The sequence below is a fragment of the Aulostomus chinensis genome, chromosome 3, assembly GCF_037954235.1.
Source record: "Aulostomus chinensis isolate RoL2024-O1b breed Wild chromosome 3, RoL_Achi_v1.0, whole genome shotgun sequence".
In the NCBI taxonomy this organism is placed as follows: Eukaryota; Metazoa; Chordata; class Actinopteri; order Syngnathiformes; family Aulostomidae; genus Aulostomus; species Aulostomus chinensis.
The window spans coordinates 23,568,562-23,592,639 of record NC_141322.1 but is presented as its reverse complement, the minus strand read 5'-3'; the positions used below and the strand labels follow the sequence as shown (position 1 = coordinate 23,592,639).

Below are 24,078 nucleotides of genomic sequence, written 5' to 3'. Positions count from 1 at the left end.
GTTGATGCATATACCTGATTCTATTGATTGAGGGTTCCTTAAACTGAACGGTTACAAAAACTGAGAGAAAAAATTAAGGACAGTGGAAATATCATGCTGCAATACACACACGTCACTGCAATATTTCTGTATGTACAGCCAGCAGACTGACTGCTTCATACCGAGACATAATGATTACATCAATGGCATCTTGATATAATTTAAAGAAAATTTGATAGGTGAACATCAGTTATGTATACTTTAGTCATGGCAAACTTGGCTTGCATATGGTCAGAACTGATGATGGGAAGATGGAGGATAATGATTGTGCAACAGATGTTACAATGTCATTGGCACAGGTTGCTGTTGCAGGCTGCTTTATTTAATTTGGAAGAAAAGGTCACGATGATGATCAATGGTTTGGCCAGTTAAATCAACCACACCCTACAGGTAAGCATATCCTGTAGATTGGTCAGACAGTAAGGCATGTATCATCAACAAAAACATCATCATCTTTTTCATCACCTGTCATAATGCAATAAACATCACACTGCACACCTGACACATTGCAGGACTTGAAGACTCTTTCATGGGCCCTTACTGATGTCAGACAAGCAGCTGAGACAGGTGAAACACTGTCCTGTGTCACAGTTACCACAAGACTCCTAAACCAGAGGAGGCCTGCTTGTATGTTGCGTGTGAAAGAGCAAGAGAGGCAGAGAATGAGAGAGAGACGTTTTTCTGGTCAACACTTGATATGTTAAGACATACGGAATATGGGACCACTTCAGACAGTGTTCTCACTGACACAGATACATATTTCGTACAGGTATGAGCTCACTGTCTGATTTAGCCACTACACATTAACAGGGTCAGGGTCTGAGCAATAGTTAGCAGTGGGGAAACTCAGAGAAATCAGAGGAATTCTACTATATGATAGCAAAGCAGAGACGTTATCTATATCAGGTTTATAACTGACTGATTAATCAGAGAACAATTCTTACTTTGAGTTACGAGCTGGAGTTCATTTTAATGAAGGAACCAGTCTACCCTTTATATAAAGCCATTGCCAATGGTCTAATTATTATTCTGTTCATTTATATGATTATTAAACACATTATGCCTTTACACTAATGCAGTGAATATTGGCAATCATTATTAGTAGCACCTAGGACAGATCAAACTTATTTTTAGTAGAACGTGGATCAAGGAAACCCTGGCTATGATCCAACCACAGACGTGAGCGTCTTTGCTTAAGGGTCAGCAGAGCAGAGGTCAGACAGGCCTAGGGGAGCACAGATGACTGCAAATTAGCTGTCGTCCTATCAGTACTAGGGTTGGGTACAGAGAACCGGTTCCTATCTGGAATCTATTTGGTTCCTAATATCCGGTTCCGGAACTGTTAATCAGCTTTTTGAATTTTTATTCTTTTTTCGGTTCCAAGAGCCCGCACTAGTTTGTTTTCAGGGCATTACTCCGCTTGGTGTTCTCTCTGTGTCCGCTAGCAAGAATATCAGTCGTCTGAACATGGACCGCAAAAAACACTCGAAAATCGGGCTTCATTTTAATTTGAAAGAGGACGGTGTAGCACAGTGCAACATCTGCAAAAAAAAACAATTTCTGACAAAGGAGGATGCACCACAAACATGATGAAACACCTTCACCCGCATGGTGTAACAATTCGCGAGTGTACTGTGTTCAACTCATTGCGTTGCTCTCCTGCTCCCGTTAATTCCACCACTTTGGACAGTTAACCTTCATCATCAGCCAGCAACTCCTTGTTGCGAACAGAATCCGGCAGGTGAAAATTAAGGTTGTCTCATTCTTAACAAACCTGCTTGAGTGATAGACTACCAATTCTTAAAACTGTGTATATCTGTTCATTGTTGTTGAACGCTCGCAAAGTGACACTAACTTTAAAGGCAAAGGCAAATGTATTTGTAAAGCACCATTCATACACAAGGCAATTTATAGTGCTTTACAGAGGTAAAGAGAGAAATGAAAGTTAAAAACAGTTTAAAATCGAATAAGTGAATATTCAAAAGTCATTTAAAATCAATTCAACAGCAGACAAATCAATATTAAATCAATCCATCAATACCAAATCACCCAAATCAATACACTATAAGAGGGCTGCAGTAAACAGCAATGTTTTCAGCCCTGATTTAAATGAGCTGACAGTTTGTGCACACCTCAGAGGTTCAGGGAGTTTGTTCCACAGGTGTGGACCACAGAAGATGAAAGCAGCTTCACCCTGCTTGGTTCTGACCCTAGGGACACCGAGTAGACCTGTCCCTGATGACATGAGGGGTCTGGATGCTTCATACCCAGCCAGCAGCTCTGACATGTATTTAGGCCCAAGCCCATTCAGTGACTTATAGACCAGTAACAGGATTTTGAACTCAATCCTTTGACACACAGGGAGCCAGTGCAGTGATTTAAGGACAGGTGTAATGTGGTCCATTTTCTTACTGTTGGTCAGGACTCTGGCAGCAGCATTTTGGATGAGCTGCAGGTGCTTGATTGATTTTTTTACTGAGACCTGTAAAGACACCACTACAATAATCTAGCCTACTAAGAATAAATGCATGGATGAGTTTTTCCATGTCTTGTTTAGAGAGAAATCCTTTAATTTGTGCAATGTTTTTGAGATGATAATAGGCAGATTTAGTGATAGTTTTTATGTGGCTCTTAAGATTCAGGTCTGAGTCCATAACAACACCAAGGTTTCTAGCTTGGTCGGTGGTTTGTAGTGTCATTGAGTCAAGTTGGCTGCTGACCTCAAGCCTTGCATTTTTGGGACCAAACACAATGACTTCTGTCTTTTCTGTATTGAGCTGGAGAAAATTCTGGCCTATCCACTGATTGACTTGTAGGATACAGTCACTCAGTGAATGCAGTGGACTGTAATCGTATGGTGACACTGCAATATAAAGTTGTGTGTCATCAGCATACGAGTGGTAAGAGATGTTATGGTGCTCTATGACCTGGGCCAGTTGAAGCATATATATGTTGAACAAAATTGGCCCAAAAATAGAGCCTTGCGGGACCCCACATGTCATCTTTGTTCGCTCAGATTCACAGTTCCCAAGTGAGACAAAGAAGTCATGATCTTCTAAGTAAGATCTGAGCCAATTTAGCACCGAACCAGAAAGTCCAACCCACTTCTACAGTCTGTCAAGCAACAGGTTGTGATCAACTGTGTCGAATGCGGCACTAAAGTCTAGTAGTACCAATACGAATATTTTTGATGCATCAGTATTAAGGCGTATGTCATTTAACACCTTAATCAGAGCAGTTTCAGTGCTGTGGTGTGGTCGAAAACCTGACTGGAAAGCACTGAAGAGATTGTTTTGGGTCAAGAAGGAGTGAATTTGTTGATAGACAACTCTCTCAATGATCTTTGACAAAAACGCAAGGTTAGATATGGGTCTGTAGTTACTTATTACTGAAGCATCCAGATTAGGCTTTTTTAAAAGAGGTTTGATTACTGCAGTTTTCAGTGCCCTGGGAAACTGACATGATAGAGGAGAAGCATTTACTATCTTCAATACATCTGATGAAACACAATTAAAAACACTTTTCAGCAAGCTTGTAGGCATCACATCAAGGCAGCAGGTCGTGGAGTTTAAATTCTGAACCGTTTCTGTCATAGACCCATGGTCTATGGGTTGAAATGTTTCTAGATTTTTGGGAAACTGAGGAGGAACTGGTGACATAACTAAGTTGCTTTTGGAGGAGCCACATATTGTTTCTCTTATCTTCTGAATTTTATCTGTAAAAAAGGCTGCAAAGTCATTGCATGACTTGTTGGACAGCAGTTCAGTATGAATAGATGCCGAAGTCTTTGTCAGTCTGTCGACAACAGTGAAACTTTAGCTTGTCACAACCTGCTGCTGCTACGTTGAGCAGCCAGCGACCCAGCCAGCACAGTCGTACATACATCACATACATATACATCCATCTGGGCTGCAAATTTTTGTTTTTTTGACTAAAACAGGCAATGTGAATAAATACATTGGCCTGTGTTAAGGCTTTTTCAAACAAAAAAAATTTCTCCTGAAGAACAGGCTGACCTGTTGACTTCCATCTCAAAGAATCGGAATCGAGAATCGTTTAGAACAGGAACTGATACCGCGAATCGGACTGACTCAGAATCGGAATCGTAAAATCCAAACGATACCCAACCGTAAGCACCCATGGCCAAAACAAATGTTCAACTAATCGTTATCGTTCAAAAGGGCAAACAGTTAAAGCGATCTTAACCACACTACACACAACAAAATGTTAAGATTTTAAATTAGTTGCCTTCATCATCTGTCATTACAACACCTAATGTTCTCAAAAAAATTAAATATTAAGCTGAATATCTGTGATTTGGATTTAAGTTTGCAGGACAGGAAGAAAAAAGAAATCCTATTTCTATGTATTTCACAAACTCTCTTGGCAAGGAGGATGGATTACACAAATTGGGACCAGGAAGAGTAGAAGCATCTACTAATGTTACTGTACAAATCTGGTCTGTTACTCCAAGCCAGGGCCAGGTCACAGCTTCCAAATAAAAGATATGTCCACTTCAAATCTGGTTAAGATTTTCCTCAGTTCTTCTTAGGTCCGATTCTCAGTAATTGAAAATAGGCGGGTTTGACGGATCCAGTTTGGTTCTAAGTAGTACTTTATCAGATATATTTGGGGTTGGGAACTAATTTTTGGCTCCATGAAGTCCTATCCTTCTAAGCAATGAAACTGCAAGCAAACAGCGAATGAGCAATCTATTCCCAAAATAGCTTCAGCTTCTCCCACTGTCACTTATTCACCCCTTGGACTGCCCCCAAACAAAGATTTTCTATTCGAATAGTAATCACTATTTCAGGGGCATCAAGTGGTTTGATTTGCAGGGCTGGGAAAAAATGTACAAGTAAAACTGCTAACACCGTGCAGTATTTAACACTAAGCCTTTGAAATATTAATTTCAGTCACAGAGTGACCACCTCTTAATGACGCCAGCAAAGCAGTAATGATTCTGAATGTGTCAGAACAGAACCCCCCCCCCCCACCCCAGAAAATGACAACAGTGCAGCCACACTGTCTGCAAACAGTCCCTCTGCCTGCAAAAATGCCATCCCACAAGCACAGGGTTGTAAACTGGTGAGAGAACGTCTGTCCATGATTAACTGAGTGTTGTTGGTTCTTATGTCTTCCAGTGACCAACCAAGCAATCAAAGACTCTTCTCATCCACTGACATTTAGTCGATTATTAGGGGGCAGCCCTACATTTCATTCACTGCATTACTTCAAATTTCCCAATGGAGAAGCATGTGTAGAAATCATGTCTATTTTCTCTGCAGATACTGAATGAAAGATGAAGGTGAATGGAGGCACAGAATGCTGCAAAAAGGAGTGAGCCAGCATGTACAAACCCACAGACAGCAGTGGGAGAGGCATACACAGGCAGCTCGACCCAATTCATCTCATCTGTATTCAGCTGCACAGCTCGCCTATTTGACGTCAGAGAGAACCCATCTCACAAAAGGCAGCAAGGTTATGTCTTTACAGAGTGGAGGCATATCTGTGTGAGTTGTAATGGTAGTTTGTGCAACTCAGTGCCTGCACATATCATAAATCAGCAGCGTTTTCAGTGTGTGCGTACCAGTGTTAGTCTGTGTCAGAGAGGATTCCCCTTTGCATCGGTTGCACAATCTCCCACGGGGAGGGGTCGAGGAGGCTGGCTGAGTACTTGGGGCTGTAGGGGACCATCCCACAATCATTCACAGTAAAACAGAGTCCGGGTGTCCCACAGACAATTACATATACATGCATAATTGGTCATCACACACAACAGAGGAAACACATTCTGCCATCAGCTATGACTGAATACAGTTCAGAATTACACAACCAAAAACTTGAATGATAATAGAAAGATATGATGAGGTAGGCGGGCAACAAGATCTAAACCACTGATGAGGGGGACATGAATGATGAAATGCAGCGGAAGACAGGGTTTCTCTTTTACCATCTACGTCTCTCTGTCCTTCTCCCTACCACCCCCTCTGTCCTTTCTATCTCAGTGCAATGAGGATACCCCTTCCTGCCTTCCATACCCTCCGCATCAACCCCTCCCATCCGTATCGCTCTCACCATCCACCCACTTCGAAGTGTTTGCACTCTGTCTCTTTCTCTCTTTTCTTCCTCTTTTAATGTGTCTTCTTAAATTGTCAGGCCTGCTGCTGACGCCATCCTCCTCCACTCAGCCAGCCCACTCAGTCCTGTGGGACGAGCTATGACTCATTCTCTCCCTCCTTCCCTTCCCTCCCCTCCCTCCCTAGTTACCTACCTACCTACCTACCTACCTTTCTGTAGATCTCTTCAAGTCTCCCTCTCCTGCTTGCACTAATTCTCATCTATGTATAGTTCTATACATTCCACTTGCATCATAGAAGATGTATATAGAGAAAAATAAGAAGTATTTAAAACAAAATGAAACTGGATGATGGAGAGAGATGACTACGTAAACTAAAATCTTCCCTCTATGTAATGAACAAATGCAAACAGAGAAAAGGGGGATATCCTGGTTTGGCATACTTTGATGAATTTAGGAGTGTTAGATGCGTGGCAAAACTGAGCTGAAACTCAAAAACAATAACAATTAAATCAAATCATTCACTGTTTAGAATCCTGGACCAAGGAAATGTGAAGTAACTACAGTAAATTAAATCATTTTGAATGATACTACCATGCTTTTCAAACTAGAACAAATTAGTTTCGAAATGCCCTCTTATAAAAGTATAACAATAACAGATAATCTTTCAATTCCAGTCTATTTTGACATGGACTTGTGTGTAGCATGCAAATATGTTTTTGGAGCACTTTTTACTAATATCAAATAAAAAGAAATAAAGATCAACAGAGCAGTTGTTAAAACGAGCATTTTGGAGGGATTACTATCGAGCTCTGGTGAGACTTTAATAGACCTGCAATGATAAGTCAATTAATTGATTAATTTATGACCAATTATTTATGCATAAATGGCAAGTATAAATCAGTTATTGACAAATGGTAATTTATTCATTTTTTGGGCTGTGGCTGTGGGCTGTGGTTAGCATTTTTCAATTCCCTGCCATTTTACAAACAAAAAATAAAAAATTATTATTGGGAAAATACTTGGTTTAACATCCTCGCAAAGACAGTTCAAAATGGCACAACCTGACCTGGAATTTTTTTATTCAAACACTTCTTGAAATATCAGCTACAAGCTCAAGAAACAGTACCTTATAAGACAAACATAATTCAAAATTTTCACAAAAAAATTGTTAAAGATTTTGCCTGTTCAACTTAAACTGCTGATGTAAAACAACTGTTACAATGAAATTGGGTGGCAGCTCCTGCACTCATTATAAACCTTATGTAATTTATCAGCCTCTACTGTGAGAAGGGGATGGCAGTGGGGGTGACTTTAAAGAGATGGGGGGGGGGGGGGATAATGGAGCAATGGCTGGCTAGTGAGACTAGAGGAGAGGAGAAACTTCTCAATGATGAAACAATCTGTACTGTAAAATGATTGGACCAGACCTCCACCAATGGGAGGACCAGATCCATGGCAACAGGCACTGTCACCAAGAGAAAAGCAGCCATATCCCTCAACACCCCCTTATTTCTCTCTCTCCCATTCTCTCTCACGACCCCGCTCCTTTCCCCAATTACAAAGCCAAGTGTATTAATCACTTGGTACTCACATTAACGCACAAACACACACACTGCAGCACCCTACTCTCTTTACATCACAGCTCAATTGCACAAACACAACAAACATACACGTGCAACAATACAACGTTTGACAGATGCATGAAGACTTAATGGGGTTTATGAAGTGATCAGAATATGAGTCATTCACCAGCAACTTATTTAAATTAAATTTAAATACGCATATTGGCTGTGGCTTCCCTCACACATTGACTAAGTGCAAAGAGTACCTTTCCACCAAAAATTACAAAGTATGTGGTCTCGTGAAGGTAAACATTGAACTAAACAGATTTCACTCAGACACAAGAACAAAGCACTCAAAAAAGAAAGTAGGCCTCTTAAGAGATAGATACCATTCCTTTTCTATGAGAATGGTCAACTCTGCATGTAGGAAAAAGTATCACGAATGGAGTTAAGTCAGTTAAGTCTAATATCTAATGTGAAAAAGCATAGCAGTTTTTTTTTTTCATAATATTGTAAATTGGTAACACATAAACATATATCCCACTGATATAATAGGCTGGCCAAAGGAAGAGGCAGAGGCCACGGTTATCAAGACAAGGAAGCTCCTCACAATTCATGAAGGGTTTCACCCCAAGTCCAGCACTCTGACACTGTTTTCTAAGTGGATCAAGGGAGGCCAAGGAATCGTCAGCGTCTATCCTCTGTCCAGGACGAAACAAACAAGATCCAGGAATACATCAGGAAGATGGCCCTCAAAGATAAACTGCTAAGTGAATACCTCAGGCAGCAGTTTCACAACTGAAATTAAAAATGCTATTTCACAAATGCATAATCAAAACAGATATTCAGCAACTACAACACTGTTCTTCTGAACTTCCCCATTGTCAGCAATATTGATCAATATGGGCTAAATCAATTCCTATGATGTTATTGTATCGCCATGTGTGATGGATGACCTGCTGGACACAAAAAAAGTTACAAACAATGGTAAAACTGATCAATATTCATTTTTTTGAACTGAAAAATGTAATCTTGTCAACTGAGGGTATAAGGTTTTAAGCTTAACATGACAAAAATAAATCAACTCCCTGAAGAGTGCAAATCTCTCAGGATTTTTATGTTTGATATTATTTTAAACATTATAAAATGTTAAGATCCAGAAACACATCAGTAGGTCAAAATTAACTAAGGACTAAGGTTGGGTGGTAACAGTATTCTAAGATATTTGAAGATGCCAACAGTTTAAGTCTCATTAATGTCATAAAAAATTTCTGCAGCACTCGGCAATTTCAAAAAGTTTACCCAAAAATACAGAGCTCAAGGGTTAAAGAAAAACAGGCAAATAATAATAATCTTTAAAAAAAAATTGAAAGTGCATTCAACCTGCAAAACAGGGGCATCTATTTACCTAGACATCCATTTAATAAATACATTTAAGTGATTGAGTCCTGACAGGATCATACAAAGTACTTCAGAGATAACTCCAACATTGTGTAAAAGTAGAGTAGGCCAGACCTACATTAGACATACAAATTGGGATTATGCATTGATGAATACTGAAGTTCCACATCTCCTCTTCTTTCAAACATATAGCAAGAATATTGCCCCAAAAAAAGTCCAGATATTCACTGAGTAAGGTTGTGGAGAAAGGAGGGCATGAGAATATTTTTTTGTGCTGCTTATCTTTCTGCCTCTGCTCCCACTGTGTCCTTTCTGTTATTGTAGATTCTATCGGAGTTTTATCGCAATTCTAAAACAGCCAAATTACTTAGGTCTAGCAAAATTGCAATGGAGGAAACGTGTTTTACATATAACCTAATTCGAGTTTTTCAAAATCATCATTCATAAATTGGAAAATTTAGAAATCAGTATTTGACCATGAGATGGTAAGTGACACTGTCCCCCCCCCCCCATGTCATGTAACAAATGTTATAGGCATCATATCAAGCATTGACTATTCTGCATAGAGAAAAAAAATCGTTCAATAGAGAATCACAATGCATTTAAAAATAATCCCACAGGTCAAGGTTTTAAAGCCTAACACACAGTCAAAGTAGGATCTCTGATACAAATGATATCAAAAGCAGAAGCAGCAGCAACCATTAAAAAGTTTGTCAGTCAGGCAGACAAAACATGGCCTCTGTCAATTTTGCCGTAATCTACAAATTAGGATATTTCAATGTTATGTTACAGCAATGACCAAGGTGTGTGGAAATGACAAAAGGGGGGTCAATCACATAGCTGTTGGCTTTATGATTTGTAGTCATTCAAATTCTAAGACAAAACAATTCTTTTCTGTGTGTGTGTGTGTGTGTGTGTGTGGAGGGGGGGGGGGGGGCAAGGAGCTGCCATAGCAGATTCACAGTAGGTCAGTCTCTACATCTGGTATGTGAGATTACCACTTTGGCAGTCTCTCTCTTTAGTTGTCTCATAGGCCCTGGGCTGCTGCTCTTACTGACAACATCACTTGCTAATTTGATGATTGGGAACTCTCAATCACTTGACCTACATTCAAACAAAGTCACCAAACCTATCCGTAGACAGTTTCATGCACCCTAATCCAACTTTTTTTTCCCTTTTGGATTTTTAGGCATAAGAAGGCAGCATGATGGCATTTGTGGCCTGAGATAAAGTTGTGTACAAGCTCTAAATAAAGATTATGATTTGATCTTGCTCCGAGAGGCAGCGTGTTCTCAGTCCTCAAGTCTGCGGCAGTCCTAAAATTTCCCTCAAGTTTCAGTGTATATGATGTTTATTTTGTTCTGTGTACCCATGTAGGTATTGAGACTGTGTTTTTATTTAATATATAAACCTATCAGTTCTAGTTATTTCTCCTATTGTATTGTTTTTTCCCTCTTGTGGACTGCAAAATAATGAACAAACCTTTGTGCATTTGAACATTTAAACCTATGTTTTTTTAGAAGGAATATTCAAATGTAATTTGTTGAAAATTTCAACGGCCATAGTGTAGACCATTTGATAGTGTGGGCATTATTAAAATGAGGGTTAAGACTATATTTGAATATTTCGTCCTCCAATTTTGCCAAACTCCTACCTCAAATGTTTAAAACAACATTTTAAAAGCCCACATTAAAACACACTCGAGAGGCTGGAATGAGTCTGTCTGCCTATCACTATAGCATAATATAGCAAATAACACTGCATCCAATATCATAACCACTGAAATTCAATACAGAATTGTGTAATTTATTTATTGTGTTGCTTAAACTCAGCCTTCTCAGAGTAGATGAGGAAACACTACACATAGGGAGGAGCTAGCTCATGTAGCTGACCCATCAGGTCAGTGTCATGCAATGCAATGCCATCTGTATATCTGCAACAGCCAACAACTCCCCATACCTCCACCTGCCTGAGTTAACCTTGGTTTCTGCCTGTTCCTGCTGATGAAGTGTCCCTGCTACAAGGCTTTGTTTACCAAAAATGGCATCACTGCACCCCTCACACATTGAGAATGAGAGCTCCTCTCTCTAGCTGTCCTGGTGCTTAGTCGATCACTTATGAATATTTGTCAAACTACACATGCTGCGTATTGGAGGACAGTGGCCAAGCAAGTTTGATGTACCTTTATCAGGCACTGTTTGAAGACCAGAGGACCTTCCCTACTGCATAAAACAGCTCCTGCTCTTTCATATTGTTCGAGTAAATTGTTCATTATCTTACAAGTGTTTATAAAATGTTGTGCATTAAAGCAGCTACAAGGACTTAAAAACTAAATGTAACCATGTCAAGAAGAGATAGACCAATGGTTGGTGAATCAGCGATAGGGCTTTTTGTATACAATCGGCAGAACATGGCGCTTACGGAATCAGATGGCTCTTCAGACTCCACTGTGCGTATGCATCTCTGGTCTGCACAGAGGAAATCACACAAAGAAAAGGTATTAAGGGTTTTCTCTGCTGTTATAAAAACAGGCACAGCACCCAAGTGTTTTTCACACTGCTTAAAAACTGAATGAAATGACAAACACTCTGCTTTGCATTAGGTGTCATTTACGGTAGTGGTTAGGGCTGGGCGATATCAGGAAAACATGCGATGTGCGATTACACTGTTCAATATTGCGATGACGATATGACCTGCAATAAATAAAATATTTTTTTTAATGAAATATCAACAGGTATATGTTAGCTACTGTACATTAAAGCATATCTTGCTGTTTTAATATTTACAGCTAACATAGACCACAAACATTTAATAGCCTATGCCCATTGAATGAAGAAATACAACAGTTATTTGTATCCAACATATGCTTTTATTTTAAACATACTGCAATTGCACAAGGCTCAAACCTGACTGTTGGCAAATTCAAACAATTTCCAAGACCCTAACTAAAATATATCTGGGAGAAAACCTCAATAAAAAAATTAAGCATGGCAACTGGCATATTAAATATTTCTCGCATTATAAAGATCAAGACCTGCCAATGCCATCATCTTGCTAAACAGGTGGCAAATACAGTACTATGATGGAGAAAACCTGAGTGAGTGATGTAGAACCACTAAATCAAAAGAAAGGGAGATTTATTCATCCCAAAACTCCTTTAAACACTTCTCTTACTTCAAGTTCTTACACAAGAACACCAACATGTTCACTTTGCTAGGTTTCAAGCAGGAATGCTGATATGTAACCACATTCCCTGAAGCACTAAAGAGCCTCTCGGGGGGCGAACTAGTGGCTGCAGAGTTGTGGTCGCTAAACTTGGAATGGACGGTTGCTGCAATCCTTTGACGTTATGCAGAGTCAGTGTTATCGGCTGTTTTATGCCTTGGCTGTCTTTGAATTGTTTGGGCAGTTCTTTGTGGTGGTGTTTCAGGTGTTAGTGAAGATTGGTCTTGTTTCCCCTCGTAGTTGCCATGACCGCCCCACATGTTTTACACAGTACCTGGGCTTGTATGACGTTGTCTCGTTTGAACTCAAAATAGCTCCAAATGAATGAGGAGCTATTTCTTTTTCACCACTAGGTCCACCTCATTTTCCTCGCGCTTGCTAGTTTACTCTGCATCTTCAGCTGTCATCCACGTAACGCGCCTGCCCTCGGCTCCACTAGCTTGCTAGTTTCGGCTATCACCACACACGCCGTATGACACCACCACCAACTAATATCATGGGCCGAACGCACGGCTAATTTAACAACATCACATGCGATGCTGTTTATTTTAGCAGCATGTGAAAATGAACTTCTCAATGTGGACACATGACTTTTGCGATGTGTTAATCGCACATTTTGATATCGAGATGACGATTAAAATTCGATTAATCGCACAGCCCTTGTAGTGGTTGTGCCAAACCTTCTCTCTTCTCCCTACTTCTGCTTTAGGTTTCAACAATAGAAAGGCCTGAGCTCCCACACACACCGAGGGGACTTGAGACTTGGTGGGCCTGGTGTGGAGAAGATTTATGTTTCTGAAGAGTTGATGGCAACCACACTCTGTCAGTGTAAGGATGCCTTCACGAGTAATAAAATAGTATGCAATTATAAAAACAATATTCAAAAAGCACGCATGTGTAGGAAAGTTCCATTTACATCAGTTTTGTCCATGTAACAACGTCAATGTGACAGCATATATTATACAACCACAGCATGACAAGCTAATAACTTTTTGTTAAATGCTTCAAACATGCTTAAAAAAGCAGCCTGTCTGCCACTCATCTCCATCCCAAGTGAGGGAGTATTCACCAAGGTCATCCTTTATCGATCCTATAAGACAAGTGGAGGAGCCAACTTTCTGGATAGAGTGCAGACAAGTTCCATTTCCTACAAAGCAGTATTAGACTTCTCAAGTAATATTCCAGTCGTATTAAAATATGGATCGTGTTTCAAAGTTGAACAGTTATCATAACTGTTGTCCCTATAATCTTTTTAAGATCTCATGGCAAAAGAAACTAAGCTGTAGGAAGTTAAATATCCTTTAAAAGCTGGGCCAGTGTGGTATGTACCCAATGATCAATTTCTGAAGAGCCTAAACTGATAGAAGACAGCTTACCAAAACAAGCAAAGGTGTGAGGTTTTTGTTTATTTAAAAAAAAAAAAAAAAAAACCTTTGACTTAAAGGCAATTACAGCCATTGTTACTCTTGGAGTTAGTATTGATTTTTTTTCCTTCCCTTCCTCTCTCACTTGAGCATCCTCTCATTCGTACTCAGTTGTTTTCCCACGCATAGGTAATTAGTATGCAGGAGTGTGGCTGCAGGAGCACCAACTACCTGAGAAGTAATACTCTTACGTCAAAGACAAAAAGACAATGATAAGCATGGTCATAACATAAACAATTATATAACCACAATTTCATAATGTGATGCATGGCAATGGCATCATTATGTCCGTCAAAGTATACCAACATGGTGACACGCGAGACCATGAGAAAGGAAATAGATTTTGATCTACAATAGAGATAAAAAAAAGGCAGCTTCCACCTAATTTGTAGATTGGCTGTCTTCTGCATGTCCAGTTGACTCAGAGGGTACAATGATGGGATCATTGTTATTTTATAAATACACATCAACCTTGTTGACTTAGGGTGCCTCACATAGGAGTAGAGCTCAACAGATGTTAGATTTTTGGGGGCAAGCTATGGCCCAATTTTAGCATGCTATATTTAATCATAGTCATTTCTTTGATATGCATGTGAGCAGCATTCTAATGGTGGAAAACACATGATACTGTTAAATAGTCTAATCTATGCATAATAGAAGCATAAACAATTTCAATTTTGCAAGGCTTTAACTATCTGAACAGAGAGGGAAAAGCCAGGTCTTCTAAACCTGAAACAGTCCGTGAGGACAGTTCGCTATTTATAGCGACAGATTTTTTATTCAAGAGGGCTCTGCTGTTGTGCTTTCTCTGACTGTTGTTCTGCCGCTCTCTCACCTCCTCCTCGCTATGCATTCAAGCACATTTTTTTCACAAATAATAATAAGAAAAGAGTGAACTAGACATATATAAATGCTTATTGTCTGAAGATGATAAGATTTGTCTCATGCATTTATAAAGAGTCATTATCATGATGCAGTACTGCATATCCACCCTAGATGATCATTATGGATAAACTTCAAGGTCTTTTAAATTGCGATTTGCCATATGCAGCCTTATGTAAGCTCATAGGTTGTCCCTTTTCTCATCACCCCTCCCTCTGTCCTCAGTATGACAGTGTTGCAGTGACGCCTACTCCTCCGTGACTCTCCACCCCCACCAGACCACCTCCGCCCTCCTCCCAAACAGAGACACGGTGAAAGGGAATTCCTCATTACATCAGCATTATATGTATGCATAAACTGGCCAGTAGGCACATACAAACACCATTCAAGAGATCACAAATTGGTGAATACACCTCAGCCTGTAAGGACAAAATCGTTCTCAGACAAGGCTCTTCTTTAAGATCAGGAAAACTGATAAAACCTGCACTTTAAAATGTCACGTGCACTGACTAACTTCCAACATTACATGTGTTTAGCATCGCTACATAGGCTCAAGCATACAAAATTCCTCAGGGAATTTAAAAGAGTGACAATTGAAATGTGCCAAATTGCATAAAACAAATATCTAGTGTACCATTTCAAGTCTACTGTGAAACCCACATGAACAGGCTACAGACCAGCAACAAATTATAAAACATCCATGGACAAAGCACAGACACACATTGCACATGCTTACTGTATTTAGATTTCCAGCCAAGTCAGGTAAGGTCAGGTGTTTCTCAAATAAAAGCACAAAATCACAGAACACCAGCAGCAGTGGACAAAGGCAAACTCTTGTTAAATGGTAAATCTGAATAAATTCCATTCCTTCCAACTGTAAATCAGCATAGTTAAGAGAGTTCAGCTCTGTCACTCACTTCAGCTCATTCTTCTTTCTCCTCACTACAGATCTGTTCCATTCCGTTCTGCAGGTACCAACATCTCTATGACGTTACTGGGTTTCATGAAAATTGACAGAAATTATTTTTTGACTGCCCCCTGTCTTTTTCTGAATGAAGCACATGCACTAGAGAGAAAAGGAAAGCCTTGCTTGCTGGCTGACTCGCTCTCCCTACTGCTCCTCTGCTATCATGCGCGCAGTTTGCACCGCTCCCTTCTCCACGACCCTCCCTTTTGCACAGATTCTCTCCCTCTTCCGCTGTCTCCCTCTCTCTCTCTTACATATCTTGTTTGCTCTCCGTGTAAATATAATTGCAGTGACAGTCTAACCCAAGGTTTGCAAGAAGCCCAGCTGTTCAGAGGGCTGCTTGAATCAGCCAGTTTGTCACTTGATACAACAGGAAGATGCTTATGAAAAGCAATATTAAATAAATGTATTGATAGTTTTTTGCAACAAAGACCAGAACTTGCAGACAGGAAGCAGTCCTAATAAAGGCAGCATCAAATAAACCATTCATCCCTCTGCAATTCAAAATGTGAGTTTTTATCCATTTCCTGTGTCTGGACTCACTGAATGAGCAATAAGTAGTGACAGCTGCTGGTGAAACACAGCACTGTTCTAATGTTCAAAAATAAATAATAAAACAAGTGTTTTTTGAAGGGAAGAGGGCAAAAATAATGAAAACATCTCATTAGCACGGAAAATCCTTAATCCCAGAAGATGGGATATTTGCATCTTCGCCCAGCAGCCCTCTCACTGCAAACGGTGGCTCAAAGATCCAGTGAAAAAGGGGAAGTCAAAAGTTCAGCTTCAAAGGAAATATCTACAGGGAACGCTCAAAAAAGTGGCACAAGTCCAGGGATGTCTGCCTCATGGTTGAGTTTGAGTTTCTCGCACATGAGCAGGTTTCAATGATCACCTCGCAAAAATTCCACGGATTAATTTGTCCACATTGTTTTTGTTGTAGGGTTATTCCAAGTTCAACACGAGAGTCAGAAATGCAGCTGATTCCAGCAAAAATTCTAGCATCAATATCGGAGAGTACTTGAATTTATGCCAATCTGGTTCCACATTTTTATTACAAGAAAAAAAACACGTATTAGAAACAGGACCCTGTAAGCTCTGCTAGCTCCCCTTAGCATTGCAAACCAGAAACAAATCTTCTGCATCCACCTAAAAATCAACACAGGAAGTTCTGTTTGCAACTACCATTTTAGAACAGCAGAGAAGCAACTAGCAATACCTGTTATGTTAGCCTACACTACCAGAGATAACCACCTCATCTACGCAGCCATAAAGTCAGCAGTTGCCAGTGGCAAAACAGCACTGTTCTAAAGTAACCAAGCCAGCCTTTTGGAAATATTTTCATGAGAAATCCCACCAGTGAAATAGCAATGTGTACAGATACTCTTACTCACTACTTTGTTTATTTATGATATCCTTGTCTTTTAAATGACTGTTGCACTGCAGTTTTAAAAATGAGAGAAACAGTATGAAAATCTTGGATTTGTCAAAATTGTTGCTGTACTAGCGGTTTGATCAAGGGAATGCTATTTTTTCCAAGATTCATTTTCTTTTTCCAGGTATGACTGCCTGTGAGATAGAAGATTAAAAAAAAGGTCAAAAGCTTTAATTTTCTGTATTTGTTTTAAAAAAAGGATAGTGATATTACCTCATCAATACAGGCCAAGTAACATACAGTTCTTTAGGATTATAAAAATTTAAATACATAAATCTTTCAATTGGATCAGTACTTTGTGGTGGCAAATAGTCCAAGTTCAGGTATCGGAATCAGTATCTGTAGGGGAAAAGTGGTATCAGAATAGGGTTTAAAAAAAAAAAACTCGAATAACTTCATGCTTAGGCTGTAGGTCTAACAATCAGTGGTCAAGAGAGAGTAATGCACTGAGTATAAAGTTAGGAATAACATAAGACCGCGAGTGCATTGCATCTACAGCAGAGTACAAGTAGCTGCCCTAACAACTAGTGGTAGTGTCACTTTTTTCCTCAATCAACAAAGGCAACAATCAACACTCCTCTTATCACACCAATGCAATACATTGAACTGTGTGTACAATTTAGGAAATTTGTTGGTGATTAAAAGCCAGAGCCCCTCAGGACCTAAGCCAAACTCGAGGATCTTGCTGTCCACCTTCTTTTTGAAGGGAAAATAAATTGGGGTTAGCCCCGCAGACAGTGACAACTTTTGTTTAGGCTAAAGTATGCGGACTGACCTTCAAGGTAGACCAGCTACTCTAATTTTCATAACAAGCTGCATTTTGCTGTTTTCTTTCTAAAAATAAACACAAGTATTTGTAATTTGCTAATTGCAAGCTATTTTTAAATGTTGATCACCTACCATTGAATTGGTAAAACCAAATTGAGCACAACAAACAAAATATTGGCTTTTAGAGAACTTTTGCAACCTCAGTTTATCAGATCTACTTGGAGTAAGGTAAGTTTGTGAGGTAATTTTACAAGAGGTGGTTCTGAGACAATCCACACAATTTGGCTATTTTAGGCAGATTTTCACTGAAATAAAGCCTATTAAAATCTAATGCTCTCTTCACTGTACTATGCTATGTTTTGTCCAACTGATAGTGTTGAAACAATCTCCTATACAACCTCCGTTTCCTACAAAAGCCAGCAGAAATATTTGGAGGGAAAACTGGAGAGTCTGATTGTAAAAAATGATGAGCACACTGCCATTGAGAGACAGGTGTAGTTTACCAGGTCAGAGCTCAAAAGATTGTCACTTCAGCAAAGAGTTGTAGTGGTAAAACACACTGCTAAATGCTTCTTTGTTTTAGCCTATACAAACTAGTTCATACATTCTCTTTGGTGGATGCATCAGTAAGTGTCAATTTAATCAACTCAGGCAAATTTCAGTAATTGTAGAGGTGCGATTCCACAACTTCAAAACAATTCACCTTTTAACTACATAAATGCACAATAATCCTCAAACAATCTGAACCACAACCTCAATTACAGTATTTTACTGTAAATGGCTTTTTTTTAGCAAACAGTCGAATGAATCTAAATTTCAATTCATTTAGTAAGTTTTGTGAAATTTACACCATAACAACCTGAACTATAAACATCTACATGTTTTCAGTGTCAAGTAAATGATTGATGGACTGCCAAGAGGCTTGTTCATTGGTTGTCTGAAAAATGTGTGGATGGTAAATGCTTTAGGGAATGTTGTATACCATTTCAAGATGCAATCAAATCACAAGAATTTCAGCTTTCAAACCAAATGTCATCAACTGCACTTTCCTCGGCTAATTCTGATTTACAATGCTTTTTAAAGCCTGACCTACTAATTCTGATTTCAACCAAACCATTTTTTCCCCTTTTACCATAAAATAAAGCCAGTATCCCGTTTTATAGGAGTTTACGGGAGGCCAACTTTACCTGCAGATCAATAAAACAACATAATGACATTTATTTACATCAAACACTTTCCATTCTAATTACAGGTCAAAACCTTTCAACTAAAAATGACATGCATGGTTTTGGAACTTACTTCTGATACCAGTGAACACAACAGTAGATGCCGCTGGCTTGTTCGGTTCTGTCATTAGCATTAGCCACTTAGCTTTAGCGTCCCAGTTAGGGGCCTACTTAGGCCAACAGGGTGCTAGGCTTGCAATATACTCGTGGAAAACCTGCAATCGTATGTCTCAGTCAAACACCTTCTCTGCAGTTGTCAACCACGTAATCTCTTTCACAGGACAGTAAAAGAAAGCAGCGAAAGGCTTAAAAAGACAGAAGGAGAAAGAGGAGGAGCTAAGGATCAGTAGCTAAAGATACCACTGATAAACGGTTCAGAACTGTGAACACTGTTACCTAACAAGTTCTTGCAACATATAATGCTCTCAAATCATAAATCTCTCAGAAAACACAATGGAAATGTTATTTTTACAGCACTGAATTTACACTGCTAAGTGGGCCAATGTCAAATGTAAGATATTGTTTACCATAATTATGCAATTATTAACTTTTCTCCTAAACGCCTAAAAATAAGCGAGCCATACAAATATAGAGAATATCAAGTGTCATCCATAAATTGCAGCCTATACATGATGATAAAACTATAAAACCCAAAAAGAACAAATATCCAAACCCTCTGGCTTTGCAGCCATAACATGGAGTCAATGAGGAAGCTATAGCTAATCTGAGGCTAGATTTAAAGCCATGCAACTAGTCACCTCCCATCTGCTCTGATCAATAATTTACATCAACGCAAGCAATGAAGCATAGGTATGGAAACACCACTTTGAGAAAAAAATGACGAAGGAAAACATTAAGAAAAATATGCATGGAAAACAAAATGAAATCGAACAGGAAAATGAGAGGGAACAAATAAAGATGGAGCGAGACAGAGAACCAGAAGCAGGAGTGGTTAAGAGAAGAGAGATAGGAGCAGCAGCAACAGCACCACGCATGGTGCTCTGGCAGAGATCTATAAATAGCTCTTCAAATCTCTCTAGAAAAAGCAGCTCTTCTGCTTCTGCTGCTGCAAACAAGAGATTCAGAGACAGAAGCAGATATGGATACCAGGCTGACAAAAAAAAGAGATCATGTCCTATTAGATAACAGGGTATTTCAATTCCATCAGCCTGCAAAATACAGTATTAAATCCACATTTACATCCACCACCTTGGCTTGTATAAATAGTTGATTGATGACACCAAATACAGTAAAAGCAATTACATTACACTTTAACATAACATTCCAGGTTCAGCAAACCATACAAAATAAGCATACTTATGAGATCTCTTCCTTCTTTATTTCAATTCTCACACTCCCAAACAATCATCAGTTTTTTGCCATACAGCGTTATGTACAACTTGCCTTAGTATAAGAGGGAAACATTGACAGGCAGCCACGATACTCCATCGTTCTCAAAGCTGGCCTTAGCAACACCATACTGTTGATTCAATGAGTCACCTTCATCAAATCTTTCTATGGATAAACCTGTTCTCAATTATACGGCTTTAGAACAACAACCACTCTTAATATTATTAAAAAGAGATGGTGCAGTCACATCCAAAGTAGTAGTGAAATTGCTCAAAAGGAATCTCTCTTTAATCTGTCCTTGATCTCACTCAGAACAGTCTAAAAATGCTCAAACCAACTGTAGCATTTTCAAGGCAATCTGACCATCCAGTGAGACTACTTTTTAAGTCCCTGCCTTCAAGTCATGACGACTGTCCATGTATCATTGTTTTTAGACATACATGCTGGATTCCCAGAGCAGATGTTTGAATCACAGCTCAAGCAGTCTGTGCTGTTATCCCATCTTGTTTGACACAACAGCCGTGTCATCTATTTTCAGCCAAAGTGTCAAAACGTGAAGTACCAAGGAACAGTCAAGAATTTCTTGATAATATGCATTTCTTTTAGAATCTTCCTCACTCAGAATTTTTGTGAAAAAAAGAGATTGAAAGCCAAAATTAATAACATTTTTACATTCAAAAAGTTATCCTTGAATTAAGACTACTATATCCCAGGCTTCATACTGAAATGAGGGAATAACAAAACAGAGGAAGCCTTGATGAAAGAGATTAACATTCATGTTGTAACAACTGACTCAAAAAAGTGTGTCCTGATGGTTTTTCAGGAGAATTTGCAAGCAGACAACTTAAATATAGTTCCACATGCCATCAACACGCACTTTGACATGTTCACCTTTTTTCTTTAATCTCCACTTCATTGTCTATCTATCTTTGCAAAATGTTTAGGGGTATAAATAACACCTTGTTGTCACCAGCTGAGGAGGACTGTAATTATGACTTCAACGAAGCAGTGTCACTCTTTCAGTTTCATTCAAAGAATTACATTCATCACTTCCTTAACGTGACAAAGTCACATAAAACACGCCACTGCTCTATCATGTTAAAAATTCTGCTCAAAACTATAGGATTAGATAAGATAAAATGTTAGCATGGCCATCTCGTGTGAGGCATGGAGAGCCCGGACTTTAAAGATGGTGCTTTAACGATATGTCTGACTAAAGATCACTAATTTTAACTTAACAAGTCAACTTGGATGTTCAGCTCACCGTTTTGCTGCTGTGCGTGTAAAGTCTTTGTGAAGAATCCTTCAAGTTGTGTCTGCAGAGAACAGATGGCAATATGGTCAAAGCCAGGGTTGTGCAGTTGACTGAAAATATTAGCCTGTCCACACGCTAACAATAGCTAGCTCAAGGCATTAGCTTGCTTCCTCCTGTACGTATAATTAGCCACACACAGCACCTAGCTATATGGCTAATGTTAGCCTGCTAGCTAGCCCTTTCTCTCAATGTACACTAGCGACCTAACATAAACGATACCTTGAGTTCGTATTACAAAGGGTTAAAGAACCTAGTGACTCGTGTTTACAGCAAGGCGTTTCTTGTTGTAAAACTGTACCAGCACTGTCAGGTCTCAAAATAAGAGGTGCTGCCTGCTACGGTTAGCAAGCTCCCCGGATGACTTACCAGTGCTAATGATACTGCTAGCTTGAGGTGGTTGACTGCGAGCCCGACTGTCAAAATAGCGCCGCGTGAGGGAAGAGCGGCATGAACGTTAACGACAGCCAGCAAACGCTACAGAGCAATGTATTCGAATCATTCACGGCCAAATAACAACAAAACCCCAAAGAATAAAAGGACCCAAATTAAAGAAAAAAAGAAAGAAAACGCTATTCCCCCGTCTCGATTCCGGCTCGTGTATGCGTGCGTGTGTGCGTGTGTCAGCTCACTTTTTCCCCTCACCGACAGTTTACGTCAGCTGCGTACTTCACAGTCTTTAGGAAGACCGTCGAACACCGCCAATTTGTTTATGCATCAATCACACGTTATTGTTCACAAAATATGAAAGCTGTCAAAATGCTTTTGTACATTGTTTCATCAAAATATAGTGCATTTTTCTCATCTGCTCGGTCTTTGGTTTGACGCTGAACCAATTCGACATTTTTGAAGGTGACACTTTTATAGATATGCCGACTGTCTCTTTTCTTGTTGTTGTTAAAAAAATATACAGTCATTTCCAAATGATCAAGATAATTCTCACCACATCTGATATCAAGTTGCATTGTTTCCAAAATCATTTGCGACAGTCAAGCAATTGAATTACATTGTCAGTCTCTTGTGGTAAAGGGGAAGAAAAAGTGCTGCTATAACGTTGGGCATCTCCCAGGTATTTGGAGATGATCATCCTTTGCATTTACACAGTTGTATTAATGTTGATTTTAGTTCAAGAACATGGTTGCTGTGGTGAATTAGTATCAACAACAGTGAGTCAACACACATTCACTCAGTTTTTTTTGTTCCCTCATATCTAAATGTGTTCCTCAAGGTTCACCTCTAAATTCAGTTCTTTTTTACATTACATTAATAATCCAGCCCCACCTAACAACTGTGATTTTCCTGCGGGGTTTGGGATGGTAAAAAATTTGTATTATTCAGCTGGCTTTGTGAAACCTGAAAAATTCATTTAACATTGTCCAAGCTGCAAAACCATCCATCCATCCATTTTATTGCTTATCCTGTTCAAGGTTGCGGGGGATGGGGGGGGGGGGGGCTGGAGGCTATCCCTGCAGCCTTTAGGCATGAGGCGGGGTTCACCCTGGACGGGTCACCAATCCATCGCAGGGCCAACACATAGAGACAGACAACCATTCACAGCCACACCTACAGTCAATTCAGAGTATCAATCAGCCTCGTCCCTTCTTGATGTCTTTGGATGGTGAGAGGAAGCTGGAGTACCAGAGAGAACCCACACAGGAACAGGGAGAACATGCAGACTCAAAGATCCCATGTCCAAGCTGGGGCTCAAACCCCTAACCTTCTTGCTGTGAGGAAACAGTGCTGACCACTGCACCACTGTGCCGCTGCTGCTAAGCTAAAAGAACTTAAAGGTGTCATCACCTTCCTGATCTGCTTTACTTGTCCTTTGTATGTTAATCCATAAATAAACTGTATGCATATACTTATACTCTGAAGCGTTTATCATTGTGCATATTCCTAAGTACCTAAACAACACTGAACCAACTAAGTCCCAGTTGTTCTAAAAAGTGATGTAAACTCATATGTCAGATTACAAATGGCAAACATGGCAGTTTCACAGTGAATCCAGCGGGGTTCCCTCTTATTTCACAGTTGATGCAAGTAAGTCTAAACTGTTGGAGTGACCACTGTTGAGCCCGTTAAAGTTGACACATTATTGACAGACACCTTCACCTGGGAAAAAAAACCCTGAGTTGTAGTTGCTACAATTCTCCACAGAACGGCAGGCAAGGATTGTAAGACTGTGTTAAGGCCTTGCTGCTTAGCTGCTTACCCAATTAATGGAAAAACAATCAATAGAGAAGTTGGCTGCATATTAACCGATGTAAGAAACCTGATACACATGAGTGAAGATTTTTTATTTTCAATAAAGCTATAACCAATTTATTTCAATCCTATTTCATATATATATATATATATATACTGTATATATATATATATATATATACTGTATATATATATATATATAT

General features: G+C 39.4%; 1 protein-coding gene across 14 annotated transcripts in view; it reads right to left on the bottom strand.

Moving 5' to 3' along the window:
• Positions 1 to 22,307, bottom strand: part of r3hdm2 (R3H domain containing 2) — a 53,358-nt gene extending 31,051 nt beyond the window's left edge. For 10 of the 14 annotated variants that reach the window (XM_086199824.1, XM_086199823.1, XM_086199836.1 and 7 more), the window contains exons 1-2: positions 22,040 to 22,307; positions 21,623 to 21,674 (exon numbers count right to left, since the gene is read on the bottom strand). The gene's annotated coding sequence lies outside the window, so the exon portion shown is untranslated. Of the gene's footprint in view, positions 1 to 5,629; positions 5,649 to 15,532; positions 15,666 to 21,622; positions 21,675 to 22,039 lie in introns of those variants that run through there. The other 4 variants (XM_086199829.1, XM_086199825.1, XM_086199826.1 and 1 more) reach the window with 3 other exon arrangements.
• Positions 22,308 to 24,078: the final 1,771 nt, after the last annotated feature.